Below are 27,851 nucleotides of genomic sequence, written 5' to 3'. Positions count from 1 at the left end.
GTGTGAGTATACTCTGTGGGTGTGTGTCCTTGTCCGCGTTGAGCGCCGGTCGCGAGACCCCGCTAGGCCTAGCGGGCTCGCTCTCACCTAGGTGCGCAAGTGCCAAGTAGGAGACATTTTGGGTGGCTGAGGCCCGCGGGCCAATGATGACATTCACCTAACCGGTGAACGTCGCGGCCACCCCGGTGTGCCACCCTTACCCCGTCGGGGAAGGGGTGAGCACACAGTGATAATGTCTCTTTTTCCTCTAGCCGTCGGTCCTCCAGGTCGAGTCCCCGGGTAGAGGCCCTGAGGAAGACTTTCGCTCGGATAAACAGAAATAGAGCGGTCTGGAAACAAGGAAAAGCATTTTGAGGTAAGGAGCGGTACACCTGCACGGCCGCAGGCATTACACTGTATTGGCACCCTTACATTTGGCGTAGTCGGCAGGATCACTGGAAAGAATGGACCAAGCAGACAAGTCGGGGAGCGACAGTGATGAGTCTCGGGCCAAGCTGCCCATTGGGGCAGCCCTGAACCATCTCGACAAGTTTGATGGGCAGAATATGCCCCTGACGGAGTGGATCGAACAGTTGGAGACCACTATTGAACTCTACAAGATCCCGAAGAGCGTACAAGTGAACTTGGCGTTGAAGGTCTTAACTGGTGACGCCCAGAAGACGGTAAGGGTACGTCCCGAACGGCTCCGGAGAAGCCTGGCTGACGTCTTCAAAATGTTAAAGGCCGTATATGGAGAAAAGGCTACCACGACCACGCTAAAGAAGCTTGTTTTGCACGGATCCAAAGGGAAGATGAGACCATCTCCCAATTCGCTAACGCGATACAGGAATATATGAGCGAGATCCAGACGAGGGAGGATGAGGATTTGATGACGGGGGATCCGAATTCTACCTTGAGAGGTATTCTAATAGGTGGGCTAAGGAGTAGGTCCCTACGAAACTATCTTCAGGACAAGGTCGATTTGATGACAAGCTCACCTTCTTTGAAGTATTGGGTATGGCACTGAAGAAGGAAGAAAATGCGGAGTTCAGTTCCAGCGCCGTGTCCACACCACAAACCCATCCGGTAGATAGAGTTCGGACGCCGGAGGTTAGTCCCTTGGAGGGCTTCATCAAGGAATTAACCACCACACTCCTTCTCGTCCAGGACGAAGTGTCCCAGTTGAAGCAGAGGGTGGAACGGGCGGAGAGTCGAGACGCCGACCAAGAGAAGAGGGGTTGGGACGACGAGGATCATTATAAAGAAAAGGCCCCTCGGAAGAAAAGGGAACAGGAGACTACTGGACGTCGGGTAGGGGAGGGGCGCTCGAGGGGACCCCGTGAATTAGTGTGCTGGGAGTGTGAGGAGCCTGGACACTTTACTTGGGACTGCCCGGTCTGCCGACATGGCAGAGAAGGGCGCAGGAGACCTTTAAAGTAAACTAAGGTCCCTCGCGGTGGCGGGACAATCCGCGGGGGGAGAAGGAGAGCGAGTAGATGTCGTCAACTCATCCGATTTGTTCGGTGAGTGTCCCACTGTAGTAGCAAAGTTGGGAGGGAGGGATCAACGTTGTCTTTTGGATACAGGGTCGCAAGTGTCCACTATGTCTGAGAAACGATTTAAGGAAGACTATGCTCATCTCACGACCACCAGTGTCGGGAATTGGGTGACCCTCGTGGCTGCAAACAATCTCCCCATTCCCGTAAAGGTGGTCGTGTGGATCGAGGTGGAGGTGTATGGACAATCCCTTGGGAAGAAAGGGTTTGTAGTGGTCAGTGGAGAAGAGTTCCATCATGGGCCGGTGATCCTGGGAATGAACATCCTTTGGAGTCTGGATCAAGTTCTCGTGCAAGATAAGGGCCCACATTACTGGAAGTATCTCGGAGTGCAGAAACCGGTGCAGCAAGCTTTTCAAAGGGTCGTCCGGCGGAATGAAGAAACCTCCTCCGTAGAGGCCTCACGTCCCCTCGGCCTGATCAAGACACGGCATAATCAAAAGGTGAGGTTCCCATCGAGACAAGAGGTGGTCCTGGAAGTACCCGTCCGTTCCCAGCAGCGGTTGGAAGGGAGGGAGGTTGTGATAGAACTTTGTTGGTTCAGACAAGTGGAGGTCGGTTTGCTGTTGGCCAGAGCCATAGCGGTGGTGAGGGATGGCGCCATACCCCTACGCGTGTGCAACCTGGGAAACTCTCCGATCAAGATTCCGGACAGGTCAGTGTTGGCCCATCTGGAGGCTATCCCTAAGGGTGGTATCGAACCCGGCCCCAGAGTTACCTTAAGGCCTGATGCATGCGAGCCTTAGACGTTGGCCGTCACCATCGAGGAGAAACAGGAGCCCACCGCTGAATGGAATGGGAGAGTAATTCTGGAACAAATGGATGTATCGCTGGAGGGCCTTAGTAAAGCAGAGGTAGACAGGGTGGAGCAAATGCTGTGGGCCCGACAGAAATCGTTTTCACGTAACGAGGACGACTTTGGTCACACGACCGAGATAGAACATGAAATCATCACTGGAGACAGTTCGCCTGCTCGGGAGCGATATCGACAGATTCCCCCGAAGCTGTACCAGGAGGTCAAAACTATGATTCAACAAATGCTGACCAATGGCGTCATCAAGGAGAGTAAGAGTCCATGGGCCGCCCCAATTGTGTTGGTAAAGAAGAAGGATGGGACGATTCGAATTTGCGTGGACTACCGGAGATTGAACAGCTGCACCGTCCGGGACGCCTATCCGTTGCCCCATATCGAGGAGTCACTGGCAGCTCTGGGAAAGTCTCGTTTCTTTTCCACACTGGATCTGGCCAGTGGGTACTGGCAGGTGCCCGTAGCGGAAAAAGACCAGGCGAAGACAGCATTCATCACTCCCATGGGACTCTTTGATTTCTGTCGAATGCCCTTCGGGCTCTCCAATGCACCGGTCCCGTTCCAGCGCCTTATGGAGCGCTGCCTCGGGGACTTGAACTTTGAGGCTATTCTTATCTATCTGGATGACATCATAGTGTTTGCCCCTACCTTGGAGGAACACTTGCATAGATTGGAACAAGTGCTTCAACGACTGGAACAATACGGCCTCAAACTAAAACCGAGGAAGTGTCACCTCTTGAAGTCCAGCAGGGAATACCTGGGCCATGTGGTCTCAGAGGAAGGGGTGAGACCCACCCCCGTCAAAATTGCCGCGGTCCAAGAATGGAAGACCCCGGGCAATGTGACGGAGTTGAGAGCATATCTTGGATTGGTGGGTTACTACCGGCGGTTTATCCGGGACTTTGCTAAAATCGCGGGTCCACTACATGAACTATTGCGAGGTGTTGCTACTGATGTACGGAATCGGGCGGTGGCGTGGAATCAAGAGGATGCTTTCACTTGTCTGAAACAGGCCCTCACCCGGGCCCCAGTACTGGCTTATGCCGACTTTGATAAGCCATTTATATTATACACCGACGGGAGTCACCAAGGCCTGGGGGCTGTACTCTCCCAGCTACAGGAGGGCCAGGAACGAGTTATTGCTTATGGGAGTCGGAGCCTCCGGGAATCAGAGCGGAATCCAGACAACTATAGCTCGTTCAAGCTAGAGCTGCTGGCGGTCGTCTGGGCAGTCACCGAAAAGTTTGCGGAGTACCTGACCACCGCCGACTTTGAAGTGGTCAAGGATAACAACCCCCTGTCACACCTGAATACAGCCAAATTGGGCACTCTGGAGCAGCGCTGGGTGGCTCGCTTGGCAAAATTCTCATTTAAAATTCGATATCGCCCGGGAAAGGCGAATACGAATGCGGATGCAGTGGGGTTGCCTACTGGTCCCACAGATGAAGAGCAAGAGGGACAAGAGATCCCTGACCTTGCCAGGATGATTCCCATTTCGGCCGAGCCGAAGGTGACATGCGGAATTCTGCTACAGAAGACCTTGCCGGACTGGGCTATAGAGCAAGGGCAGGATCAGGAGGTGCAGTGTGTACGCGGGTGGAAGGAACGGGATCACTGGCCTTCCTCTTTGGAGAGGCTACAACTTAGCCCGTAGGGTAAGAAGCTGCTACATCAATGGGATCGGATGGCCATACGAGAAGGGGTGTTATGTCGGCAGACTAACCTCGAGCAAGAGCTTTGGAAGTTGTGGCAGATCGTTCTCCCTAGAGATTTGGCCCGTGATCTTTTGACCAAAGCACACGAAGAAGGGGCCCATTTCGGAGTGGAAAAGACACTATAATCCGTCATCAGTATTTCTTCCCAGGCTTGCAGACCCTGGTTAAAGGTGTGTGCCGGGCCTGTAGAAGGTGTGCTGTTACCAAGGGTGGCGAGCAACGGGCACCGGTACAGACCATTAGGACCACAAGACCCCTTGAGCTCCTCATGGTGGACTATGTCTTGATAGGGGAATCTGTGCGTGGGTATCAATATGCTATTGTGATGACCGACCACTTTACCAAATTCACGGTAGTTGTCCCTACCATGGACCAGACGGCCGACACGGCGGCCAAGGCCATTGTTGAATATTTTATCCACAGATATGGCTGCCCGGAGCGCATCCATTCCGATCAAGGTTGGGTGATGGAGCGGCTGTGCCGCACCTATGGCATGCACAAATCAAGGACCACACCGTATCACCCGCAGGGGAATGGAGCCTGTGAGCGATTCAATCGGACGTTGCTACAGATGTTGAGGGTCCTAGAGGCTGAAAAGAAGCGGCGCTGGCCTGACTTTGTTCCGGAATTGGTGTGGGTGTATAACAACAGAGTGCACCGGACCACTGGGTTCTCGCCATATTTTTCGCTGTTTGGCCGACCAGGGAAGGAACTGCAAGACCTTGATCTGTCCCTACCAGTGGAGGATGATCAGTGGACGCACAGTGGATGGATTGAGGAGCAGAAACGTCGCCTGAAGTTTGCCAGGGATGCGGCGGCGGGGAACATTGGGTCCGAACTGCATCCCAGCCCTCGAAGGACGTTAGGAGGACCGTTTGCTGAGGGACAAAGGGTGTTGGTCCGAGAGAAGCGGCCAGGGAACAAGTTGAGCGAGTGATTTGAGGTGATGCCTTATATCGTACAGCAGCGGGTGTCTCCTGACAACCCAGTCTATGAGGTGAAGGCAGAAGACGGGAGTGGACGTGCCCGCACTTTGCATTGGAACATGTTGCACCCTTGCCTCTTTGAGGATTTGTCTCCCCTTGGAACAATCCCAGTGACTACCCCTGGATTAGATGAAGATGATTGGTGGGTTCCACCACCTGATGTGGCACCAAAGCCCCTGTCGTCGGGAAGGACAGCCGAGGTTGCGGATCCGGAGGGTTCTGTTCCGCCCACGGCGACTCTGCCCAGGCGTTCCACCCGAACGACGTTGGGAGTTCCAGCCCCCCGTTTTGCAGATCCAAACTTTGAGTGGGCGACCGCTCGCATCTTTGTAGGGACTACAAAGGAAACATGGGGGGGAAATGCGAGAGGATGCCAGGCTGGGGGAATGAGGGAGGTTTCTCACCTCTGTCTTCCCCGGACGGGCAGCGGCGGGACGCAACGGGAAATGGTGTCGTAGCGAGGTTCTGGCCTGGAGGGGCTTGCATCCGCTGGGATTCAAGCCCCTCCAATCACGTCGCGGCTACTTGAATTTGGCGCTGGGCGGGAGCCAATCGGGGCTCGCGCCCGGTCAGCCAATGGGAACGGGCCGCGAAGAGCCAATCAGGGCACATCGCGTCATAGCACCGCCCCCCTCCCAGCGTCATATAACAGACGCTGCGGAGCGGGAGCAGTCAGTCGGCGCCAGACACGGAGCGGTGAAGAGCTCCAGAAGAAAGAAGAAGCGGCGGCCGGGAAGAAGAGGTGGCGGCAGCGGAAGAGAAGAAGAAGCGGCGGCCAGCAAGAAGAAGAAGCAGCGGCGGCCGGAAGAGAGAAGGAGCCCGGGATCCAACGCGGAGGTCCGGCGGAGAGTGCTGCAGTGTGTGGGTAGCAAAAGAACTGACGAAGCTCCCCACTGCAGCCTCTCCCTACAGTCCGGTAAGCGAGAGTATTCCCCCTCGACCACCAGGGTGTCAGGCATTAGGCCTGTGGGCACGGACGGGCAATAGGACCGAGCAGCAGATAGAAGAGAGGGCCCTTTGTGCATCAAGTAATCCTGGTGTTAGGCCAGGATTGCTAACGTCCCTAGACAGGCAGGCACCAGGCCTGAGGCTGCAGTCAGGCACTAGGCCTGTGCCACAGCAAGGATAAAGGGGGGAGGGCCCCACTTGTATAAGTGGTCTTGGCATTAGGCCAAGACTGCTCACCACTTGACAGGCAGGCACTAGGCCTGAAGGGGAATATCGGCAGTAGGCCGTGGAAGAGCTAGGATTAGGATCATGACCTCTGCTGTGGGGAGCTCTGTTCCAGGGTGGGCACACTGAGGGAGGAGTCCATGGTACAGACTGATTCCCTCTCCCTAGTTGGGTACCCCGGCGGGTGGGCTGTGCGGCAGCTCGCTTGGGGCCCGTTGTAGGTCGGAAACGGAGGGTCGGCTGAGCCTCGTATTCTGGGCGCCCCTTTAGTGTTTGGAGGGGCTGTGGAAAGACCGGCCGGTTTCGCACGGTCTGCCCCCGGATGCCGGAGTGGGTGGCGATCCTCTTAGGGAGTTAGGTACCAGGGATTATCCTCCAGGCGCGAAGCAGCGGAACCTTCATCAGACCGGACTTGAGAGGTAACTCCCATTTTGTTCTATTGTCATACTGTTATACTGTATCTGCTTGTACTGTTTGCTGGAGCTAGATGAAGTACCCAACCAAGTTACACTGTTTAAAGTTCATAGTAAATAGGCTCAGTTCCGTTGTTTGCCATTTATTAGTTCGTAGGGAGGCTGCTGTCATTTTCTTTCCAGGAGCAGGGACTCGCGGCAAGCAAGCTGACAAGAGTACCAGTGTGAGTATACTCTGTGGGTGTGTGTCCTTGTCCGCGTTGAGCGCCGGTTGCGAGACCCCGCTAGGCCTAGCGGGCTCGCTCTCACCTAGGTGCACAAGTGCCGAGTAGGTGACATTTTGGGTGGCTGAGGCCCGCGGGCCAATGATGACATTCACCTAACCAGTGAACGTTGCGGCCACCCCGGTGTGCCACCCTTACCCCGTCGGGGAAGGGGTGAGCACACGGTGATAGTGTCTCTTTTTCCTCTAGCCGTCGGTCCTCCAGGTTGAGTCCCCGGGTAGAGGCCCTGAGGAAGACTTTCGCTCGGATAAACAGAAATAGAGCGGTCTGGAAACGAGGAAAAGCATTTTGAGGTAAGGAGCGGTACACCTACAAGGCCTCAGGCATTACACTGTATCGGCACCCTTACATTAACACAAGTAAAAGTTACAAAACATACACATGTGCTATTAGAGCCACATCTGCCTTTTTCTAAGCCATCAGACATCAGACTCCACCTCCGCTTTACACCAGCATTTTTCGCACATTTCCCCATGCTCACCAGCTACTGGCAGAAGTGCCCCTTATTCATATTACAGCATATAGGGGGAGATTCAAATGTTTGAAAAGTCGGTTGGGTGTCTAGATAGGAAAAAACAGACTCACAACTGACTTTAGTAGTTTAGTAGTTTATAGTAAGACACATATAAAGGTGTAGTATGGCCCATTTTCCATATTAATTAAATAAAACAAAGGGCACTTTCCAAAGCAACAGACAGCAAATATGAATAACAGTGATCTTAAATTCTGACTAATTTACAAAGTGTGTATTCAGTATGAACATTTGCAGTGGCAATGCTGCCCAGGACTCGGTCAGTGAAGAACCAGTGGTAGGCTTATGGGGGCACTTCCAATGGACTGAGCACAGGAAGATGCTGTGCCCATGTGCCCCTTATGTTAGCAAAGCGGCTGCATGCTGAGTTTATATGGGAATAGGCAACAAGCAGCCAATTGCAAAGGGGAATGTATGTGTTCTCACTGGTGCCCAATTGTGCAGGGGAATGTGAGTGATCCCATTGAGGCCCAATTGTGCAGGGGAATGTGAGTGATCCCATTGAGGCCCAATTGTGCAGGGGAATGTGAACGATCCCACTGAGGCCCAATTGTGCAGGGGAATGTGAGTGATCCCACTGGGGCCCAATTGTGCAGGGGAATGTGAATGATCCCACTGGGGCCCAGTTGTGCAGGGGCATGTGAGTGAACCAACTGGGGCCCAATTGTGCAGGGGAATGTGAATGATCCCACTAGTGCCTAATTGTTCAGGTAATATAATTGAACCCACTGGTGCCTAATTATTCAAGGGGATTGGGAGTGATCCCACTGGTGCCCACATTGTGCTGGGGAATGTGAGTGATCACACTGGTTCCCAATTGTGCAGGGGATGTGAGTGATCTCACTGATGCACCCAGCAAGCTGTGCCTTGTGGATGTGCTAGCCAGCCTCAGTGGTTTCCTGGCTTGAGCAGTAATCAGCCACAAGTATGGCTAGCTGGATGGCTGGTCATCATCATGCTGTCATGATGACAGGCCTATATTTAAGTGAAGACTGGGGGCTTTACTCTCTTCCACCCCATTGTTAATCTAACCTTGTTCATGAGTAACAAGTGTTTAACTGATGCACAAAAACATAGATAAAGCTTTGGGAAAGCACAGAAATGTAAATGCTAAAGTTGCACTTCAATCCTGTTGACAATAAAATATCTTAATGAAGTTTCTCTTATGTCCTAGAGGATGCTGGGGACTCCAAAATGACCATGGGGTATAGACGGGATCCGCAGGAGCTTGGGCACACTGAAAAGACTTAAACTGTGTGTGAACTGGCTCCTCCCTCTATGCCCCTCCTCCAGACCTCAGTTAGACTTTGTGGCCAGGACTGACTGGACACTCACTAGGGGAGCTCTCCTCAGTTTCTCTAGAAAATACTTTTGTTAGGTTTTTGATTTTCAGGGAGACCTGCTGGCTACAGGCTCCCTGCATCGAGGTACTGAGGGGAGAGAAGTCAGACCTACTTCTACTTAGTTAAGGGCTCTGCTTCTTAGGCTTCTGGACACCATTAGCTCCAGAGGGTTCGATCACTTGGTGCGCCTAGCTGCTTGTTCCCGGAGCCGCGCCGTCACCCCCCTCACAGAAGCCAGAAGACAGAAGCTGGGTGAGTATGCAGAAGGCAGAAGACTTCAGGAAGTCAGAAGACTTCAGTAACGGAGGTACTGCGCAGCGGTAGCGCTGCGCTCCATGCTCCCACACACTATCACCAACGGCACTCACAGGGTGCAGGGCGCTGGGGGGGGGGGGAGGGGGCGCCCTGGGCAGCATGTTACTGAGGTCTGGGAGCCGGCAGAAGCTTTTTCGGTGCCTCTGCACCGTTTCTCAGACCCCTGCCCGCATTTTTCAGGTTTTCAAATTTGGCAGGTTGAAGCACGCCGGGAATGGGCGGAGCTTAGCCGCACGGCTCACAGCGCCATTTTCTCCTCCACACGTGGCTGAAGGAGATGCTGCCCGGGACATCCACTGTTCGTCTCAAAGTAACGGGGAGCTAATAAGGGGGGGGGGGGGGGGGGCGCAGTTTGTGGTGCATTTTGTTATAATTTGTGCAGCGCTGGTCCCATATATCCCTTGACGGGATATATGGGCGCTGGGGTGTGAGCTGGCATACTCCCTCTGTGTGTCTCTATCTGGGCTTCATTGTGGGCCTGTCCCCTAGCTGAGACATTCTGTGTGTGTGTCCGTGTGTCGATAATACGTGTCGGCATGTCTGAGGCTGAATGTTATTCACCAGAGGAGGTCATTGGGGGAGCAGATGCGGGGCTAGAGTTGGCCCTGTCGGCGCAGCCGACACCTGATTTACTCACTTTGCTAAATACAATTAATACAAATGTTGCTTCTTAGTCAAAGAGGTTGGATAAATCTGAGTCACAGACACAGGTGTGGAAAAAATCCATGGAGGATGCTTTGTCTCAGGTACAGACCCCATCGGGGTCGCAAAAGCGGCCATTTAATCAAGTGATAGATACTGATACCGACACGGACTCTGATTCCGAGGTCGATTTCACTGAGGCTGCTTTACATCCACAATTAGTTAAGAGTATTCAATACATGATTGTGGCTATAAAAGATGTTTTACGCATTTCTGATGAACCTGCAGTACAGGAAACAAGGATTTGCTTGTTCAAAGGGAAAAAACCTGAAGTGAAGTTTCCCCCCTCTCATGAAATGAATACTCATTGTGAAAAGGCTTGGGAGTCGCCGGACAAGAGGTGGCAGATTCCCAAGAGGATTTACATGACGTATCCTTTCCCCACTGATGACAGGGAAAAATGGGAGTCGTCTTCAAATGTTGACAAGGCTCTATCTCGTTTGTCTAAGAAAGTGGCGCTTCCGTCTCCTGACACGGCAGCTCTCAAGTATCCGGCGGATCGCAAGCTGGAGATGTCTCTGAAGTCCATTTTCGCTAATTCGGGTGCATTGCTCAGACCTGCTGTGGCGTCGGTATGGGTGAGTAGTGCTATTGCTAAATGGGCTGAGAATTTAGCTAATGATATGGATACTCTTGATAAAGATAATGTTATTTTGACTCTTGGTTATATCAAGGACGCTGCAGATTACCTGAAGGATGCGGCGAGGGATGTCTGTCTCTTGGGATCAAGAGCCAATGCTATGTCGATATCGGCCAGGAGGGCGTTGTGGATCCATCAATGGAATGCTGATGCCGACTCCAAGAGAGCTATGGAAGCTTTGCCCTTCAAAGGTAATGTCTTGTTTGGGGACGGCTTGGCTGACCTGGTTTGTACCGCGACTGCAGGTAAGTCCTCTTTTCTTCCCTATGTTCACACACAACAGAAGAAGGCACCTCATCAGCAGATGCAGTCCTTTCGTCCAAATAAATACAGGCGTGGAAAGGGTTCGTCCTTCCTCGCTTCAAAGGGAAGAGGAAGGGGAAGGAAGTCGCCTGCCGTGTCAGGTGCCCAGGACCAAAAGTCCTCCCTGCCTCTTCCAAGTCCACCGCATGACGCTGGGGCTCCCCTGGGGGAGTCCGGACCGGGGGGGGGGGGGGCCGTCTGCGGATCTTCAGTCAGGTCTGGGTTCAATCAGACCTGGATCCTTGGGTCCTAGAGATTGTGTCTCAGGGATACAAGCTGGAGTTTCGGGAGGTGCCCCCTCACCGTTTTTTTATTTCGGCCTTACCAGTGTCTCTTCCGGACAGAGAGGTGGTGCTGGCAGCGATACAAAAGTAGTGTCAACAGAGGGTCATTGTTCCCGTTCCCCTGTCCCAACGGGGGGAGGGGTTCTACTCGAGCCTCTTTGTAGTACCGAAACCGGACGGTTCGGTCAGACCAATTCTAAATCTAAAATCCCTCAGTCCATACTTGAAAGTTTTCAAGTTCAAGATGGAATCTCTTCGAGCTGTGATTTCCAGCCTAGAAGGGGGGGATTATTTGTCGTCAGTCAACATAAAGGATGCCTACTTACACGTCCCAATATATCCTTCGCATCAGGCCTTCCTCAGGTTTGCGATACAGGATTCTCATTACCAATTTCAGACGTTGCCGTTTGGGCTTTCCACGGCCCCGAGGATTTTCACCAAGGTCATGGCAGAAATGATGGATCTCCTTCGCAAGCAAGGAATTACAATTATCCCGTACTTGGACGATCTTCTGATAAAGGCGAGGTCCAAGGAACAGTTGCTGAGAAGTGTGAATTTGTCGCTGTCGGTTCTGCGACAGCACGGTTGGGTGCTAAATTTGCCAAAATCTCAGTTGATTCCGACCGCTCGGCTGTCTTTTCTGGGCATGATTCTGGACATGGAGTTACGGAAGATAAGTCTATCTCCCAGAGCCAGAATTTCTCTCCTGTGGTGGCTACAAAGTTCTCACCTCCTAGAGGGACGCAGGTTCGGTATCCAGGACTGGGTACTTCTGACAACAGATGCAAGTCTCCGGGGCTGGGGCGCAGTCACCCAAGGAAGAAACTTCCAGGGGAAATGGTCGCTCCAGGAAGCTTGTCTCCACATAAATGTTCTCGAGGAAAGAGCCATTTACAACGGCCTGCTACAAGCAAGAAGCCTTCTTCAGGGTCGACCTGTCCTAGTACAGTCGGACAACATCACAGCGGTGGCACATATAAAGGCGGAACACGGAGCAGGGCGGCTATGGCGGAGGCCACAAGAATCCTTCGCTGGGCGGAACAACACGTGATCGCCCTGTCAGCAGTCTTCCTTCCGGGAGTGGACAACTGGGAAGCAGATTTCCTCAGCAGACACGAGCTTCATCCGGGAGAGTGGGCTCTTCACCAAAAGGTGTTTGCAGAGGTGACAAAGCGTTGGGGAATTCCGCTGATCGACATGATGGCGTCTCGTCTCAACAAGAAGCTTCCGAGGTATTGTTCCAGGTCAAGGGACCCCCAAGCCAGTGCAGTGGACGCCCTGGTGTCTCCGTGGGTGTTCCAATCGGTTTATGTGTTCCCTCCACTTCCTCTCATTCCAAAGGTACTGGGGATCATTCGACGAGCAAGGGTTCAGGTGATTCTCGTCGTTCCAGATTGGCCAAGAAGGGCCTGGTATCCGGCTCTTCAGGAATTACTGGTGGAAGATCCTTGGCCGCTTCCTCTAAGAGAGGACCTGTTGTTGCAGGGTCCATGCGTGTTTCCAGACTTACCGCGGCTGCATTTGACGGCATGGAAGTTGAGCGCCAGATCTTAGCTCGTAAGGGTATTCCAGGGGAGGTCATTCCCACTCTCATTAAGACTCGGAAGGAGGTTACGGCGAGACATTATCACCGTATTTGGAGAAAGTATATTTCCTGGTGTGAGACTAAGACGTCGCCTGCGGAAGAATTTCACTTGGGTCGATTTCTCCACTTTTTGCAGGCAGGCGTAGATGCAGGCCTGAAATTAGGCTCCATCAAGGTGCAGATTTCGGCTTTGTCTATTTTCTTTCAAAAGGAATTAGCTGTCCTCCCAGAGGTTCAGACTTTTGTGAAAGGAGTGATGCATATCAATCCTCCGTTTGTGCCTCCTGTGGCACCATGGGACCTTGAAGTGGTCTTGCAGTTTCTCATGTCTTCCTGGTTTGAACCTTTGCGTAAGGTTGAGTTGAGGTTTCTCACTTGGAAGGTAGTCATGCTGTTGGCTCTGGCATCTGCCAGGCGAGTGTCAGAGCTGGCGGCCTTATCTCATAAGAGCCTGTACTTGATTTTTCATTCGGATAGGGCGGAATTGAGGACTCGTCAGCAATTTCTGACGAAGGTGGTTTCTTCGTTTCACATTAACCAACCTATTGTGGTGCCGGTGGCTACGGATGCTGGGCCAGTTCCGAAGTCTCTTGATGTTGTGAAAGCTCTGAAAATCTACGTCGCCAGAACGGCTGTTGCCAGGAAAACTGAGGCGCTGTTTGTCCTGTATGCTTCCAACAAGATTGGTCATCCTGCTTCAAAACAGACTATTGCTCGCTGGATTTGTAGTACGATTCAGCAAGCTCATTCTTCGGGTGGGCTACCAGTGCCGAAGTCAGTAAAAGCCCATTCTACCAGGAAGGTGGGCTCATCTTTGATACCATGGCTGAGGAGGACCTTGAGTTTGCTCAGTCGGTGCTGCAGAGTCCGAACTCTCCCGCCCGGTCTGGAGCTTTAGTATAAACCCCATGGTCCTTTTGGAGTCCCCAGCATCCTCTAGGACGTAAGAGAAAATAGGATTTTGGTATCTACCGGTAAATCCTTTTCTCCTAGTCCGTAGAGGATGCTGGGCGCCCATCCCAGTGCGGACTGTTACTTGGAGTGTATACTTGCGGGTTAAGTTAGTTTACACATGGGTTGTGTATTTATGGTTTTCAGCTTGTTGCTGTTGTTATGTCATACTGTTATCTGGTTTACTGTTACTCCGGTGGTACAGTATGTTTGTGGTGTGGGCTGGTATATAGATGTATATGTATTGTGGCCCTTAGTTAAACAAAAATCCTTTCCACGAAATGTCCGTCTCTCCTGGGCACAGTTCCTATAACTGAGGTCTGGAGGAGGGGCATAGAGGGAGGAGCTAGTTCACACCCAGTTTAAGTCTTTTCAGTGTGCCCAAGCTCCTGCGGATGCCGTCTATACCCCATGGTCCTTTTGGAGTCCCCAGCATCCTCTACGGACTAGGAGAAAAGGATTTACCGGTAGGTACCAAAATCCTATTTTTGCCTATACAAGGGAGAATAGTTTCTTACCAGTTTTATTCATTAATGTGATGATCATATTTCCATATAAATTATAATACAACACAAACAGAAGACTTTATTATATAGATAACTGTTTTAGCCACACTAATGAATTAAGTATGATTAGATAGAAGCAGTTAGCTAGTGATGCCAATTGTCATCTCAATCATTGTGTCAGGTTGCTCCAGCAGTCCAGCACCACAAGAGATACACCTCCTGACACGTACAGTATATATACATCTTTGTGCAATTGCAGGAACATGCCATTCGGCCTATGGGGGTAATTCCGAGTTGATCGCAGCAGAAAACTTTTTAGCAGTTGGGCAAAACCATGTGCACTGCAGGGGAGGCAGATATAACATTTGCAGAGAGAGTTAGATTTGGGTGAGTTATTTTGTTTCTGTGCAGGGCAAATACTGGCTGCTTTATTTTTACACTGCAAATTAGATTGCAGATTGAACACACCACACCTAAATCTAACTCTCTCTGCACATGTTATATCTGCCTCCCCTGCAGTGCACATGGTTTTGCCCAACTGCTAACAAAATTCCTGCTGCGATCAACTTGGAATTACCCCCAATGTTTGCTCTGCATATGGACATATGCATGCGCATTTATCATACTGTAAAAAACCTAAGCGTCAGTTTTGCACCAAAATACAATATGTATAAATAAGAAGCATTGATGTGTTAGAAAAGTGCCTCCCTCCTACCATGGCAGCGTGCATCAGGGAGCATGGTGATCAAATATAGAAGTCCATTTAAAAATCTACGTAGAAGCATGAAAATCCCTTTATCAGTGATAATATGCTATTTCACAGGATTTAGCTATTCAAATATGGAGTTGCTGCAAGAAAATGTCAGAATTTCTCTGCGGTCCCCCGATCTTTCTTTATTATTATCAATTCCCCATCAGAGGTATGGGAAGAGCGACCAGTCATCTATTCAATATACAGTGGTAAGCAGTACTTACTATATTAAAGAACATAGCTAAATAATAACACATTCTCAGGGTGGAATTAGGGATGAAAACAGAGAAACATAGAATTTGATGGCAGATAAGAACCACTTAGCCCATCTAGTCTGCCCTTTTTTTTATCCTTTGGTAATCTTAACCCTTTTTGAACCTTAATTCTTTGTAAGGATATTCATATGCCTATAGGGAGAGAAAAGCAGAAAGACTGACTGCTTCCCGCTTTCTCCCCATTATTAGTACAGCTCCTCTCCCTAATCATTAACCAGCAGCCACTGTAATATGTAGGATTGTAGTCCAGCAAATAAGAATTTGACAGGTCTGGCAGATTTTACCATTCTGTACATGTGCCAAAGAAAAGTTTACTAATGCATACTGAATCATCCATTCATCACTTGACCATATTATCTGCAAAATGGGCATTTCTGGGTACTAAGCAGGAGCAGATCATGCAATCACATGGAACCAATCCATCCGATAGGAGTGTAGCGGGGGCGTGCAGAAGTAGCCATCTTTGCCGTGATGCAGTAAGATGAGCATGTCTACGTCTTTAAGTTGACTTCACTGCTTGATATTTTGCACCCTGCATATGGCTAATGTAAGCCCCAATACAAACGATGACAGCTGCGGGCACTTGGATTTTCAGTATACACTAGCAGATTATTGCTATAGCAGAAGGAAGTAAGTAGCCCTTCCTAGCCATATGGATTCCTACGCATAAGCAAAGTCCCCCAAAGCATGGACAATAAATGCTAGATTTTACATATGTTTTACTAAGAAATCCTTGTTGAAGATATAAGAAATAAATATTAGTTAACTATTGCAGATATAGGTGGTCATTCCGAGATGATCGCAGCAGCAACTTTTAGCTGCTGCTGCGATCAATAGTCCACGCCTATGGGGGAGTGTATTTTAGCTTTGCAGGACTGCGATCCCTTGTACAGCCCTGCTAAGCTAAAACAATTTCAAGCAGAAGTAGAGCAGCCCTGTACGATGGATCCAGTGATGATGGGCCCGGCTTTGACGTCACTCCTCTGCCCTCCGTTCTGCTGGACACGCCTGCGTTATACTCACCACTCCCCGAAAACGCTCTCCAACGGTCCGGATCCGCCCATCCACGCCTCCTTCCTGTCAATCTTCTTAGCGGTCGCCGCTGCAACCGCTTCCGTCGGTAGCCGCTGCGACCGCTTCCGTCGGTAGCCGCGACATAACCCGGGCAATGTCGCGCACGCGCACTGCACCCACCGCGCATGCGCATTCTGCACCCGTTTGCACCGCAGCGACAAATCGCTGCGTGCGAACGGGTCGGAATGACCCCCATAATCTCTATCTCCAATATAGATAATAACTATGACATAAATTCTTTATCAGAGACTTCAGGGTAGCAGTAGTAATTTTTCTTAACAGATTATAATGGATAAAATATATACACTGGACATGATTGACACTTTGATAAAGCGATACCAGTACAACGCAAATCCCTGCATACTGATCTGTGAATTTGTTTGCTATTTGCATGCCCATGTTTTTTAGACAAGACAGGTATTAGAAAGTAGGCTGTGAAACAAGTTTAGAATAGAATGTGTGAGATTGGTGTATGACGGTACAAGGGCCCTCATTCCGAGTTGATCACTAGCTGATTTAGTTCACAGCGCAGCGATCAGGCAAAAAAAACGGCAATTCTGCACATGCGTATGCGGCGCAATGCGCACGCGCGTCGTACTTTCACAAAAGCCGATGCAGTTTTACACAAGCTCTAGCGACGCTTTTCAGTCGCACTGCTGGCCGCAGAGTGATTGACAGGAAGTGGGTGTTTCTGGGTGGTAACTGACCGTTTTCGGGGAGTGTGTGTAAAAACGTAGGCGTACCAGATAAAAACGCAGGAGTGGCTGGAAAAACGTAGGCGTGGCTGGCCGAACGCAGGGCGTGTTTGTGACGTCAAAACAGGAACTAAATAGTCTGAAGTGATCGCAAGGTAGGAGTAGGTCTGCAGCTACTCTGAAACGGCACAATTTTTTTTTGTAGCAGCGCTGCAATCCTTTCTTTCGCACTTCTGCTAAGGTAAGATACACTCCCAGAGGGTGGCGGCTTAGCGTTTGCACTGCTGCTAAAAGCAGCTAGCGAGCGATCATCTCGGAATGTGGGCCAATATCCTACTGAAAAGCAGTGCTGAAATAATACAGACATTATAGAAACTGTTACAAATCACCAGTTACATGTGGCAAAATAATGAAACACAGGGATTAATAACAGTAGCACCAGATCCGCTCCGGAATTGTTTGCGCTGTCAGTGGGATTTGCAAGGAAATTATGGGCCTGTTTCAGACCTGATCACAGCAGCAACATTTTTCTCTAAAGGGCAAAACCATGGGCCTGATTCAGACCTGATCGCTGCTGTGTGTCTTCGTATAGTGGACGATCAGGTCGTAACTGCGCATGCATATGCACCTCAATACACACGTGTGTCGGACAACAACAACAACGTTACATTTTGATCGCATGGGCGTTCGCAAGGTGATCAGCCTGTTGTGATTGCATTGTAGGAGTAAGTCCTATGCTGCGCAGAGACTGCACACAGTGACTTTTTGCAGCTCGGCGTACACATGGAATCGCACACTTGCACGCCGAATTTACACTCCCCCTGGGGCGGCGACTATCTGAATGCAGGACAGCAAAGTTAGCAGCCCTGCGATCAGGTCTGAATAACCCCCCATGTGCACTGCAGGGGGGGCAGATATAACATGTGCAGAGAGAGTTAGATTTGGGTGGGGTGTTTTCAAACTGAAATCTAAATTGCAGTGTAAAAACAAAGCAGCCAGTATTTACCATGCACAGAAACAAAATAACCCACCCAAATCTAACTCTCTGCACATGTTATATCTGCGCCACCTGCACTGCACATGGGGGCTAATTCAGACCTGATCACTGCTGTGCTGTGTTTTTGCAGAGCGGGCAAACAGGTCTGAACTGCCCAGGTGCTACAGTGCCCCGGCACATGCCAGAGATGCGATCGACATCTCTGCCCAGCGATCGCCTCTGCATGACAGGGTCGCTGTGCGATGCTTTTGTACCTGTGCGGCGGGGGAGGGCCAGACATGCGGGGCAGACTAGCCCTGTGCTGGGCATCTCCCCGTATTTTAGGTGGCTGATCGTTGCCATGCAAGCAACGATTAGGTCTGAATTAGGTCCATGGTTCTGCCCATTAGAGAAAGAGTTTGCTGCTGTGATCAGGTCTGAATTAGGCCCTATAATAACTAATAATTATTATTTACAGACTTCATGTAGAACTAACATTAAGGATATTATTATTACTACTACATATACACGGTCGAGTCATATTATTATGATCACCAGCTAATAGCCAGAGAAACAACTTTGGAGCCTCATACGCAGCAGGGTTCGCTGAACTGTCATTTTAGACACACGTCTGGTAGCCCCCAGGTTCATTATGATGGTGAGCTGCTCCACTGTAGTGTGCCGGTTGGCCCACCCCACACACACCTTCGTAGCCGACGGTCACCTCTCACATCAATGACACGTGGTGCTCCGCAGTTTCTACGTTGGTTATTCGCAATGGTGCCATTTGTTCAGTCACAATACACCTTCACCTCAGCAGCGCACAAACAGCTCCCAAACTGTGCTGTTTCAAAAATACTGCCACCCTTTTCCCGAAAGCCGATAATCATCCCTTTTTGCAACTCTGATAAATTACCCCTTTTACCCATGACAGCAACAAGTGAAATGTGTGCAGACGGCTTATCGCAAACCTTATAATACCCACCAAGCCAGGGTATGACATGTACGAACTTCATGGGCTATGCGCTGCCAAATATCAAATGTATGAGGTTTAAGTTGTTTCATTTTGTAAGGCAAAAAATACGCCCCGAGTCTTAGTGATGTAAAAGATATATATGCCACATTTCAAGAAGATTGGATAATATTTAGAGGTTGCACACTTTGATCAGTTTTGTAAAAGTAGGCAAAAAATAAGATTTTTCAATGTTAATTACTTTTATTGGGAAAACTACAAATCAAAATGAAGTACTTGCTTGTCGAATAGAGAGCTGTTTCCGATCCCAAGTAGACGGGAGTGTCTGATCAAGAGGTTTTAATCTATGACTTGAACGTAATTTTTTCGTTGCTGGTAGAGATGAGCGGGTTCGGTTTCTCTGAATCCGAACCCGCACGAACTTCATGTTTTTTTCACGGGTCCGAGCAGACTCGGATCCTCCCGCCTTGCTCGGTTAACCCGAGCGCGCCCGAACGTCATCATGACGCTGTCGGATTCTCGCGAGACTCGGATTCTATATAAGGAGCCGCGCGTCGCCGCCATTTTCACACGTGCATTGAGATTGATAGGGAGAGGACGTGGCTGGCGTCCTCTCCATTAGAAATTAGATTAGAAGAGAGAGAGAGATTGTGCAGAGTCAGACAGAGTTTACCACAGTGACCAGTGCAGTTGTTGTTAGTTAACTTTTATTTATTTTAATATAATATATCCGTTCTCTGCTATATCCGTTCTCTGCCTGAAAAAAAACGATACACAGCAGCAGCCAGTCACACAGTGTGACTCAGTCTGTGTGCACTCAGCTCAGCCCAGTGTGCTGCACATCAATGTATAAAAGGCAAAGCTTATAATAATTGTGGGGGAGACTGGGGAGCACTGCAGGTTGTTATAGCAGGAGCCCCCAGGAGTACATAATATTATATTAATTTAAAATTAAACAGTGCACACTTTTGCTGCAGGAGTGCCACTGCCAGTGTGACTAGTGGTGACCAGTGCCTGACCACCAGTATAGTAGTATATTGTTGTATGTATTGTATACTATCTCTTTATCAACCAGTCTATATTAGCAGCAGACACAGTACAGTGCGGTAGTTCACGGCTGTGGCTACCTCTGTGTCGGCAGTCGGAACTCGGCAGGCAGTCCGTCCATCCATAATTGTATTACAATATATACCACCTAACCGTGGTATTTTTTTTTCTTTCTTTATACCGTCGTCATAGTGTCATACTAGTTGTTACGAGTATACTACTATCTCTTTATCAACCAGTGTACAGTGCGGTAGTTCACGGCTGTGGCTACCTCTGTGTCGGCAGTCGGCAGGCAGTCCGTCCATCCATAATTGTATTATTATTATAATATATACCACCTAACCGTGGTTTTTTTTTCATTCTTTATACCGTCATAGTGTCATACTAGTTGTTACGAGTATACTACTATCTCTTTATCAACCAGTGTACAGTGCGGTAGTTCACGGCTGTGGCTACCTCTGTGTCGGCAGTCGGCAGGCAGTCCGTCCATCCATAATTGTATTATTATTATAATATATACCACCTAACCGTGGTTTTTTTTTCATTCTTTATACCGTCGTCATAGTGTCATACTAGTTGTTACGAGTATACTACTATCTCTTTATCAACCAGTGTACAGTGCGGTAGTTCACGGCTGTGGCTACCTCTGTGTCGGCAGTCGGCAGGCAGTCCGTCCATCCATAATTGTATTATTATTATAATATATACCACCTAACCGTGGTTTTTTTTTTCATTCTTTATACCGTCGTCATAGTGTCATACTAGTTGTTACGAGTATACTACTATCTCTTTATCAACCAGTGTACAGTGCGGTAGTTCACGGCTGTGGCTACCTCTGTGTCGGCAGTCGGCAGGCAGTCCGTCCATCCATAATTGTATTATTATTATAATATATACCACCTAACCGTGGTTTTTTTTTCATTCTTTATACCGTCGTCATAGTGTCATACTAGTTGTTACGAGTATACTACTATCTCTTTATCAACCAGTGTACAGTGCGGTAGTTCACGGCTGTGGCTACCTCTGTGTCGGCAGTCGGCAGGCAGTCCGTCCATCCATAATTGTATTATTATTATAATATATACCACCTAACTGTGGTATTTTTTTTTCTTTCTTTATACCGTCGTCATAGTGTCATACTAGTTGTTACGAGTATACTACTATCTCTTTATCAACCAGTGTACAGTGCGGTAGTTCACGGCTGTGGCTACCTCTGTGTCGGCAGTCGGCAGGCAGTCCGTCCATCCATAATTGTATTATTATTATAATATATACCACCTAACCGTGGTTTTTTTATACCACCTAACCGTGGCAGTCCGTCCATAATTGTATACTAGTATCCAATCCATCCATCTCCATTGTTTACCTGAGGTGCCTTTTAGTTCTGCCTATAAAATATGGAGAACAAAAAAGTTGAGGTTCCAAAATTAGGGAAAGATCAAGATCCACTTCCACCTCGTGCTGAAGCTGCTGCCACTAGTCATGGCCGAGACGATGAAATGCCAGCAACGTCGTCTGCCAAGGCCGATGCCCAATGTCATAGTACAGAGCATGTCAAATCCAAAACACCAAATATCAGAAAAAAAAGGACTCCAAAACCTAAAATAAAATTGTCGGAGGAGAAGCGTAAACTTGCCAATATGCCATTTACCACACGGAGTGGCAAGGAACGGCTGAGGCCCTGGCCTATGCTCATGGCTAGTGGTTCAGCTTCACATGAGGATGGAAGCACTCAGCCTCTCGCTAGAAAACTGAAAAGACTCAAGCTGGCAAAAGCACCGCAAAGAACTGTGCGTTCTTTGAAATCCCAAATCCACAAGGAGAGTCCAATTGTGTCGTTTGCGATGCCTGACCTTCCCAACACTGGACGTGAAGAGCATGCGCCTTCCACTATTTGCATGCCCCCTGCAAGTGCTGGAAGGAGCACCCGCAGTCCAGTTCCTGATAGTCAGATTGAAGATGTCAGTGTTGAAGTACACCAGGATGAGGAGGATATGGGTGTTGCTGGCGCTGGGGAGGAAATTGACCAGGAGGATTCTGATGGTGAGGTGGTTTGTTTAAGTCAGGCACCCGGGGAGACACCTGTTGTCCGTGGGAGGAATATGGCCGTTGACATGCCAGGTGAAAATACCAAAAAAATCAGCTCTTCGGTGTGGAGGTATTTCACCAGAAATGCGGACAACAGGTGTCAAGCCGTGTGTTCCCTTTGTCAAGCTGTAATAAGTAGGGGTAAGGACGTTAACCACCTCGGAACATCCTCCCTTATACGTCACCTGCAGCGCATTCATAATAAGTCAGTGACAAGTTCAAAAACTTTGGGTGACAGCGGAAGCAGTCCACTGACCAGTAAATCCCTTCCTCTTGTAACCAAGCTCACGCAAACCACCCCACCAACTCCCTCAGTGTCAATTTCCTCCTTTCCCAGGAATGCCAATAGTCCTGCAGGCCATGTCACTGGCAAGTCTGATGAGTCCTCTCCTGCCTGGGATTCCTCCGATGCATCCTTGTGTGTAACGCCTACTGCTGCTGGCGCTGCTGTTGTTGCCGCTGGGAGTCGATGGTCATCCCAGAGGGGAAGTCGTAAGCCCACTTGTACTACTTCCAGTAAGCAATTGACTGTTCAACAGTCCTTTGCGAGGAAGATGAAATATCACAGCAGTCATCCTACTGCAAAGCGGATAACTGAGTCCTTGACAACTATGTTGGTGTTAGACGTGCGTCCGGTATCCGCCGTTAGTTCACAGGGAACTAGACAATTTATTGAGGCAGTGTGCCCCCGTTACCAAATACCATCTAGGTTCCACTTCTCTAGGCAGGCGATACCGAGAATGTACACGGACGTCAGAAAAAGACTCACCAGTGTCCTAAAAAATGCAGTTGTACCCAATGTCCACTTAACCACGGACATGTGGACAAGTGGAGCAGGGCAGGGTCAGGACTATATGACTGTGACAGCCCACTGGGTAGATGTATGGACTCCCGCCGCAAGAACAGCAGCGGCGGCACCAGTAGCAGCATCTCGCAAACGCCAACTCTTTCCTAGGCAGGCTACGCTTTGTATCACCGCTTTCCAGAATACGCACACAGCTGAAAACCTCTTACGGCAACTGAGGAAGATCATCGCGGAATGGCTTACCCCAATTGGACTCTCCTGTGGATTTGTGGCATCGGACAACGCCAGCAATATTGTGTGTGCATTAAATATGGGCAAATTCCTGCACGTCCCATGTTTTGCACATACCTTGAATTTGGTGGTGCAGAATTTTTTAAAAAACGACAGGGGCGTGCAAGAGATGCTGTCGGTGGCCAGAAAAATTGCGGGACACTTTCGGCGTACAGGCACCACGTACAGAAGACTGGAGCACCACCAAAAACTACTGAACCTGCCCTGCCATCATCTGAAGCAAGAAGTGGTAACGAGGTGGAATTCAACCCTCTATATGCTTCAGAGGTTGGAGGAGCAGCAAAAGGCCATTCAAGCCTATACAATTGAGCACGATATAGGAGATGGAATGCACCTGTCTCAAGTGCAGTGGAGAATGATTTCAACGTTGTGCAAGGTTCTGATGCCCTTTGAACTTGCCACACGTGAAGTCAGTTCAGACACTGCCAGCCTGAGTCAGGTCATTCCCCTCATCAGGCTTTTGCAGAAGAAGCTGGAGGCATTGAAGAAGGAGCTAACACGGAGCGATTCCGCTAGGCATGTGGGACTTGTGGATGCAGCCCTTAATTCGCTTAACAAGGATTCACGGGTGGTCAATCTGTTGAAATCAGAGCACTACATTTTGGCCACCGTGCTCGATCCTAGATTTAAAGCCTACCTTGGATCTCTCTTTCCGGCAGACACAGGTCTGCTGGGGTTGAAAGACCTGCTGGTGACAAAATTGTCAAGTCAAGCGGAACGCGACCTGTCAACATCTCCTCCTTCACATTCTCCCGCAACTGGGGGTGCGAGGAAAAGGCTCAGAATTCCGAGCCCACCCGCTGGTGGTGATGCAGGGCAGTCTGGAGCGACTGCTGATGCTGACATCTGGTCCGGACTGAAGGACCTGACAACGATTACGGACATGTCGTCTACTGTCACTGCATATGATTCTCTCAACATTGATAGAATGGTGGAGGATTATATGAGTGACCGCATCCAAGTAGGCACGTCACACAGTCCGTACTTATACTGGCAGGAAAAAGAGGCAATTTGGAGGCCCTTGCACAAACTGGCTTTATTCTTCCTAAGTTGCCCTCCCACAAGTGTGTACTCCGAAAGAGTGTTTAGTGCCGCCGCTCACCTTGTCAGCAATCGGCGTACGAGGTTACATCCAGAAAATGTGGAGAAGATGATGTTCATTAAAATGAATTATAATCAATTCCTCCGCGGAGACATTGACCAGCAGCAATTGCCTCCACAAAGTACACAGGGAGCTGAGATGGTGGATTCCAGTGGGGACGAATTGATAATCTGTGAGGAGGGGGATGTACACGGTGATATATCGGAGGGTGAAGATGAGGTGGACATCTTGCCTCTGTAGAGCCAGTTTGTGCAAGGAGAGATTAATTGCTTCTTTTTTGGGGGGGGTCCAAACCAACCCGTCATATCAGTCACAGTCGTGTGGCAGACCCTGTCACTGAAATGATGGGTTGGTTAAAGTGTGCATGTCCTGTTTTGTTTATACAACATAAGGGTGGGTGGGAGGGCCCAAGGATAATTCCATCTTGCACCTCTTTTTTCTTTTCTTTTTCTTTGCATCATGTGCTGATTGGGGAGGGTTTTTTGGAAGGGACATCCTGCGTGACACTGCAGTGCCACTCCTAGATGGGCCCGGTGTTTGTGTCGGCCACTAGGGTCGCTAATCTTACTCACACAGCTACCTCATTGCGCCTCTTTTTTTCTTTGCGTCATGTGCTGTTTGGGGAGGGTTTTTTGGAAGGGACATCCTGCGTGACACTGCAGTGCCACTCCTAGATGTGCCCGGTGTTTGTGTCGGCCACTAGGGTCGCTAATCTTACTCACACAGTCAGCTACCTCATTGCGCCTCTTTTTTTCTTTGCGTCATGTGCTGTTTGGGGAGGGTTTTTTGGAAGGGACATCCTGCGTGACACTGCAGTGCCACTCCTAGATGGGCCCGGTGTTTGTGTCGGCCACTAGGGTCGCTTATCTTACTCACACAGCGACCTCGGTGCAAATTTTAGGACTAAAAATAATATTGTGAGGTGTGATGTGTTCAGAATAGGCTGAAAATGAGTGTAAATTATGTTTTTTGAGGTTAATAATACTTTGGGATCAAAATTACCCCCAAATTCTATGATTTAAGCTGTTTTTTAGGGTTTTTTGAAAAAAACACCCGAATCCAAAACACACCCGAATCCGACAAAAAAAATTCGGTGAGGTTTTGCCAAAACGCGGTCGAACCCAAAACACGGCCGCGGAACCGAACCCAAAACCAAAACACAAAACCCGAAAAATTTCCGGCGCTCATCTCTAGTTGCTGGAGGCAAAAACTCGGTCTCTTCGTCACTGGGTGCAGATGATGGAGATGAGTCTTCCAGTGTAACTGTCTTATTTATTTCAGCGATAGCTTTGTAATGTTTATTCTTATATGAATAATTTTTGTCTTCTTTTGTACACATAGTTCTTATTTTTGAGGCGAAAACCTTGTCTACTCCACTCATTGACAAACTCATACGATCTTCTCTTTGTGACCTAAGAAATTCCTTATCTTCTTGTGATACTCTAGTCCTGTCCATCACATTTTGCCGGGAAATGTCAAATAACTCTATGAGATCACCTTTCCAAATCTGCCGTTTCACATTTGCTTTATCCGTGTTTCTCGATTTCTCTTTACCCAGATTTTGGTATTCTTTGTTCAGCTTCTGTATACCAGCACGGATAGTCTCCTCCGTCTTAACAGGGATATTTGCTTTCCTCCACACTTCCTATAGTTTAGTACTGGTAGATTTTGCAGCATCCGAAAGTGTTTCTTTCATTTCCTTGTGATGGTAAATAAAAACTAAAAGTACTTGTTCCTTTGAAGGGAGCCAAGCTCCTAAAAATTCACCACTAGGCACCTTTTCTAGCAGCCAAATTCCTCTTTTGGTTCCCATTTTAAAGTTCAATTACCTGCAGAAGATGAAAGAAATACATGAGAAGCCCATTAGTACAAAGCACTTCAATATTAGAAAGTTCACTAGTTTGAGATAAAAGTGATCAATGTGTGCAACCCCTACCTAAATATTATCCAATCTTCTTGAAATTTGGCATATATATCTTTTACATCACTGAGACTCGGGGCGTAAGCAAAGTCATATGAAAATCACATCTTTGGAAAAATGAAACACCCTAATGAGGATGTCATAATAATGTGACTTCACCATCACATCACTGATCAAAACTCATTAATACCCCTTTCACATCGCACTAAAAACCCGGTATCGACACGGCATATTGCCGTGTCGAAACGGGTCAGTGTGCGATGTGAAAGCTCCTTTTCAGAATTAGCGGGTCGCCTGACTCGGTAATTCAACCCGGTAAAAAAGAAGGGTTATTACCGGGTTGATTACCGGGTCAGGCGCAGTGTGAATGGGAGCCGTTCCGATGCGACACGGCTCCCATTCACAGCATAGGGAGAGGCGGCGCAGGAGATGAGCTCATCTCCCAGCGCCGCCTCCACACTCGCCCCTGCTGCTGCTGCCCCCCCCCCCCGCTTCTATGGCAACATACCGGGTCGGAAAGCCAGCAGAGGAGCGCAAATGCCGGATCCCACCTGGTAAGTACAAGTTTCTCTTACCGGGTAGGATCCGGCATTTGCGATCTGAATGCAGCATAAATTACCAGCAGCATATACTGCTGCACCCATGTATAATGCCTACATGAATCCTTTGTCTCATATATTGTGTGTAAATCTGGCTCTGGTACAAGCTAGTGTCTCCTGAGCCATTTAACTCACCACACATCCCTGATAAGAATTCATAGGAAAATTTGAAAGAACAACTTTCAAGGGCCACTGTTTTGTTTTTTCCCCTAGGCACTGACTTTCCTAGTTACCTCTCTGCTGAGGAGAAATGGTTGAGATGAGTTTTAATGCTAAGCTGAGGCTCTGCTGTGTTTCCTAGTCATGGAGAAGAAGGAAAGAACACTCCTTTGTGGGCCACTCTTATTAAGATATTGATTTCAAAAATGTAACTTTATTTAGGTATAGATACAAATATTTTTAACATACACCAAACATCATAAACAGGATTTTGAATACTAATGTGCGTATTCCACAATCAAAGCAATATTGCGCTAAAATAAGCTGTAATGGGGCTGCTGGTTCCCACAACTGCCTATTTTTAGTGCACTATTGCTTTGATTGTTTCCCAGTGATCAGATGTGGTCACTAGTACATGATTTGCTGTCTAAGGGGTATATTTCTTAAAAAAATATTTGCATTATATCCCCCCAAACACACTCATCTTCTGGGTGTTCATGCAAATATTAATAAACCCCTGGGATTTAAGAAGAAGAGTCCGTGGCAGACATCTCCATATCTGTACCAAGCTTGGCAACACCAGCCTAGAAACCTAAGGGCTACTGTTCTGCATATCCTTTTGGAAATCTCCCTGGCTGGCCCCAGCTGACACATGTGCTGGCCGAAGGACGCGTGTACTTAGTATGTGTACTGACTGCGAACCTGAAAGCAGAATTAAAGTGCAAGCTCTCACTTTGCTTCCTGATCTTCCCTGTGACCGGAGCTTGTTTCCCGGCAAGAGTTCATTGCTAAATTCCAGTGAATGTATTCATTTTTACTTTGCGACTTTAGCCGAACACAATTTATCACATTGTTATAAATAGGGCCCTAAATGAGCTTAGCTGTAAATGCCTGGAATCAGAATGGGCTTGACATTTGTATTCATTTTTATACTGTTACACACCCCAGCTCTGCTTTGTTCACTTGTATTTGTCACCTTATTGGGCTCTACACTGTGTACTAGTATCCAGAATGTAATCT

This window comes from Pseudophryne corroboree, chromosome 2 (assembly GCF_028390025.1).
Source record: "Pseudophryne corroboree isolate aPseCor3 chromosome 2, aPseCor3.hap2, whole genome shotgun sequence".
NCBI lineage: Eukaryota > Metazoa > Chordata > Amphibia > Anura > Myobatrachidae > Pseudophryne > Pseudophryne corroboree.
This window is presented reverse-complemented; position numbering follows the sequence as displayed.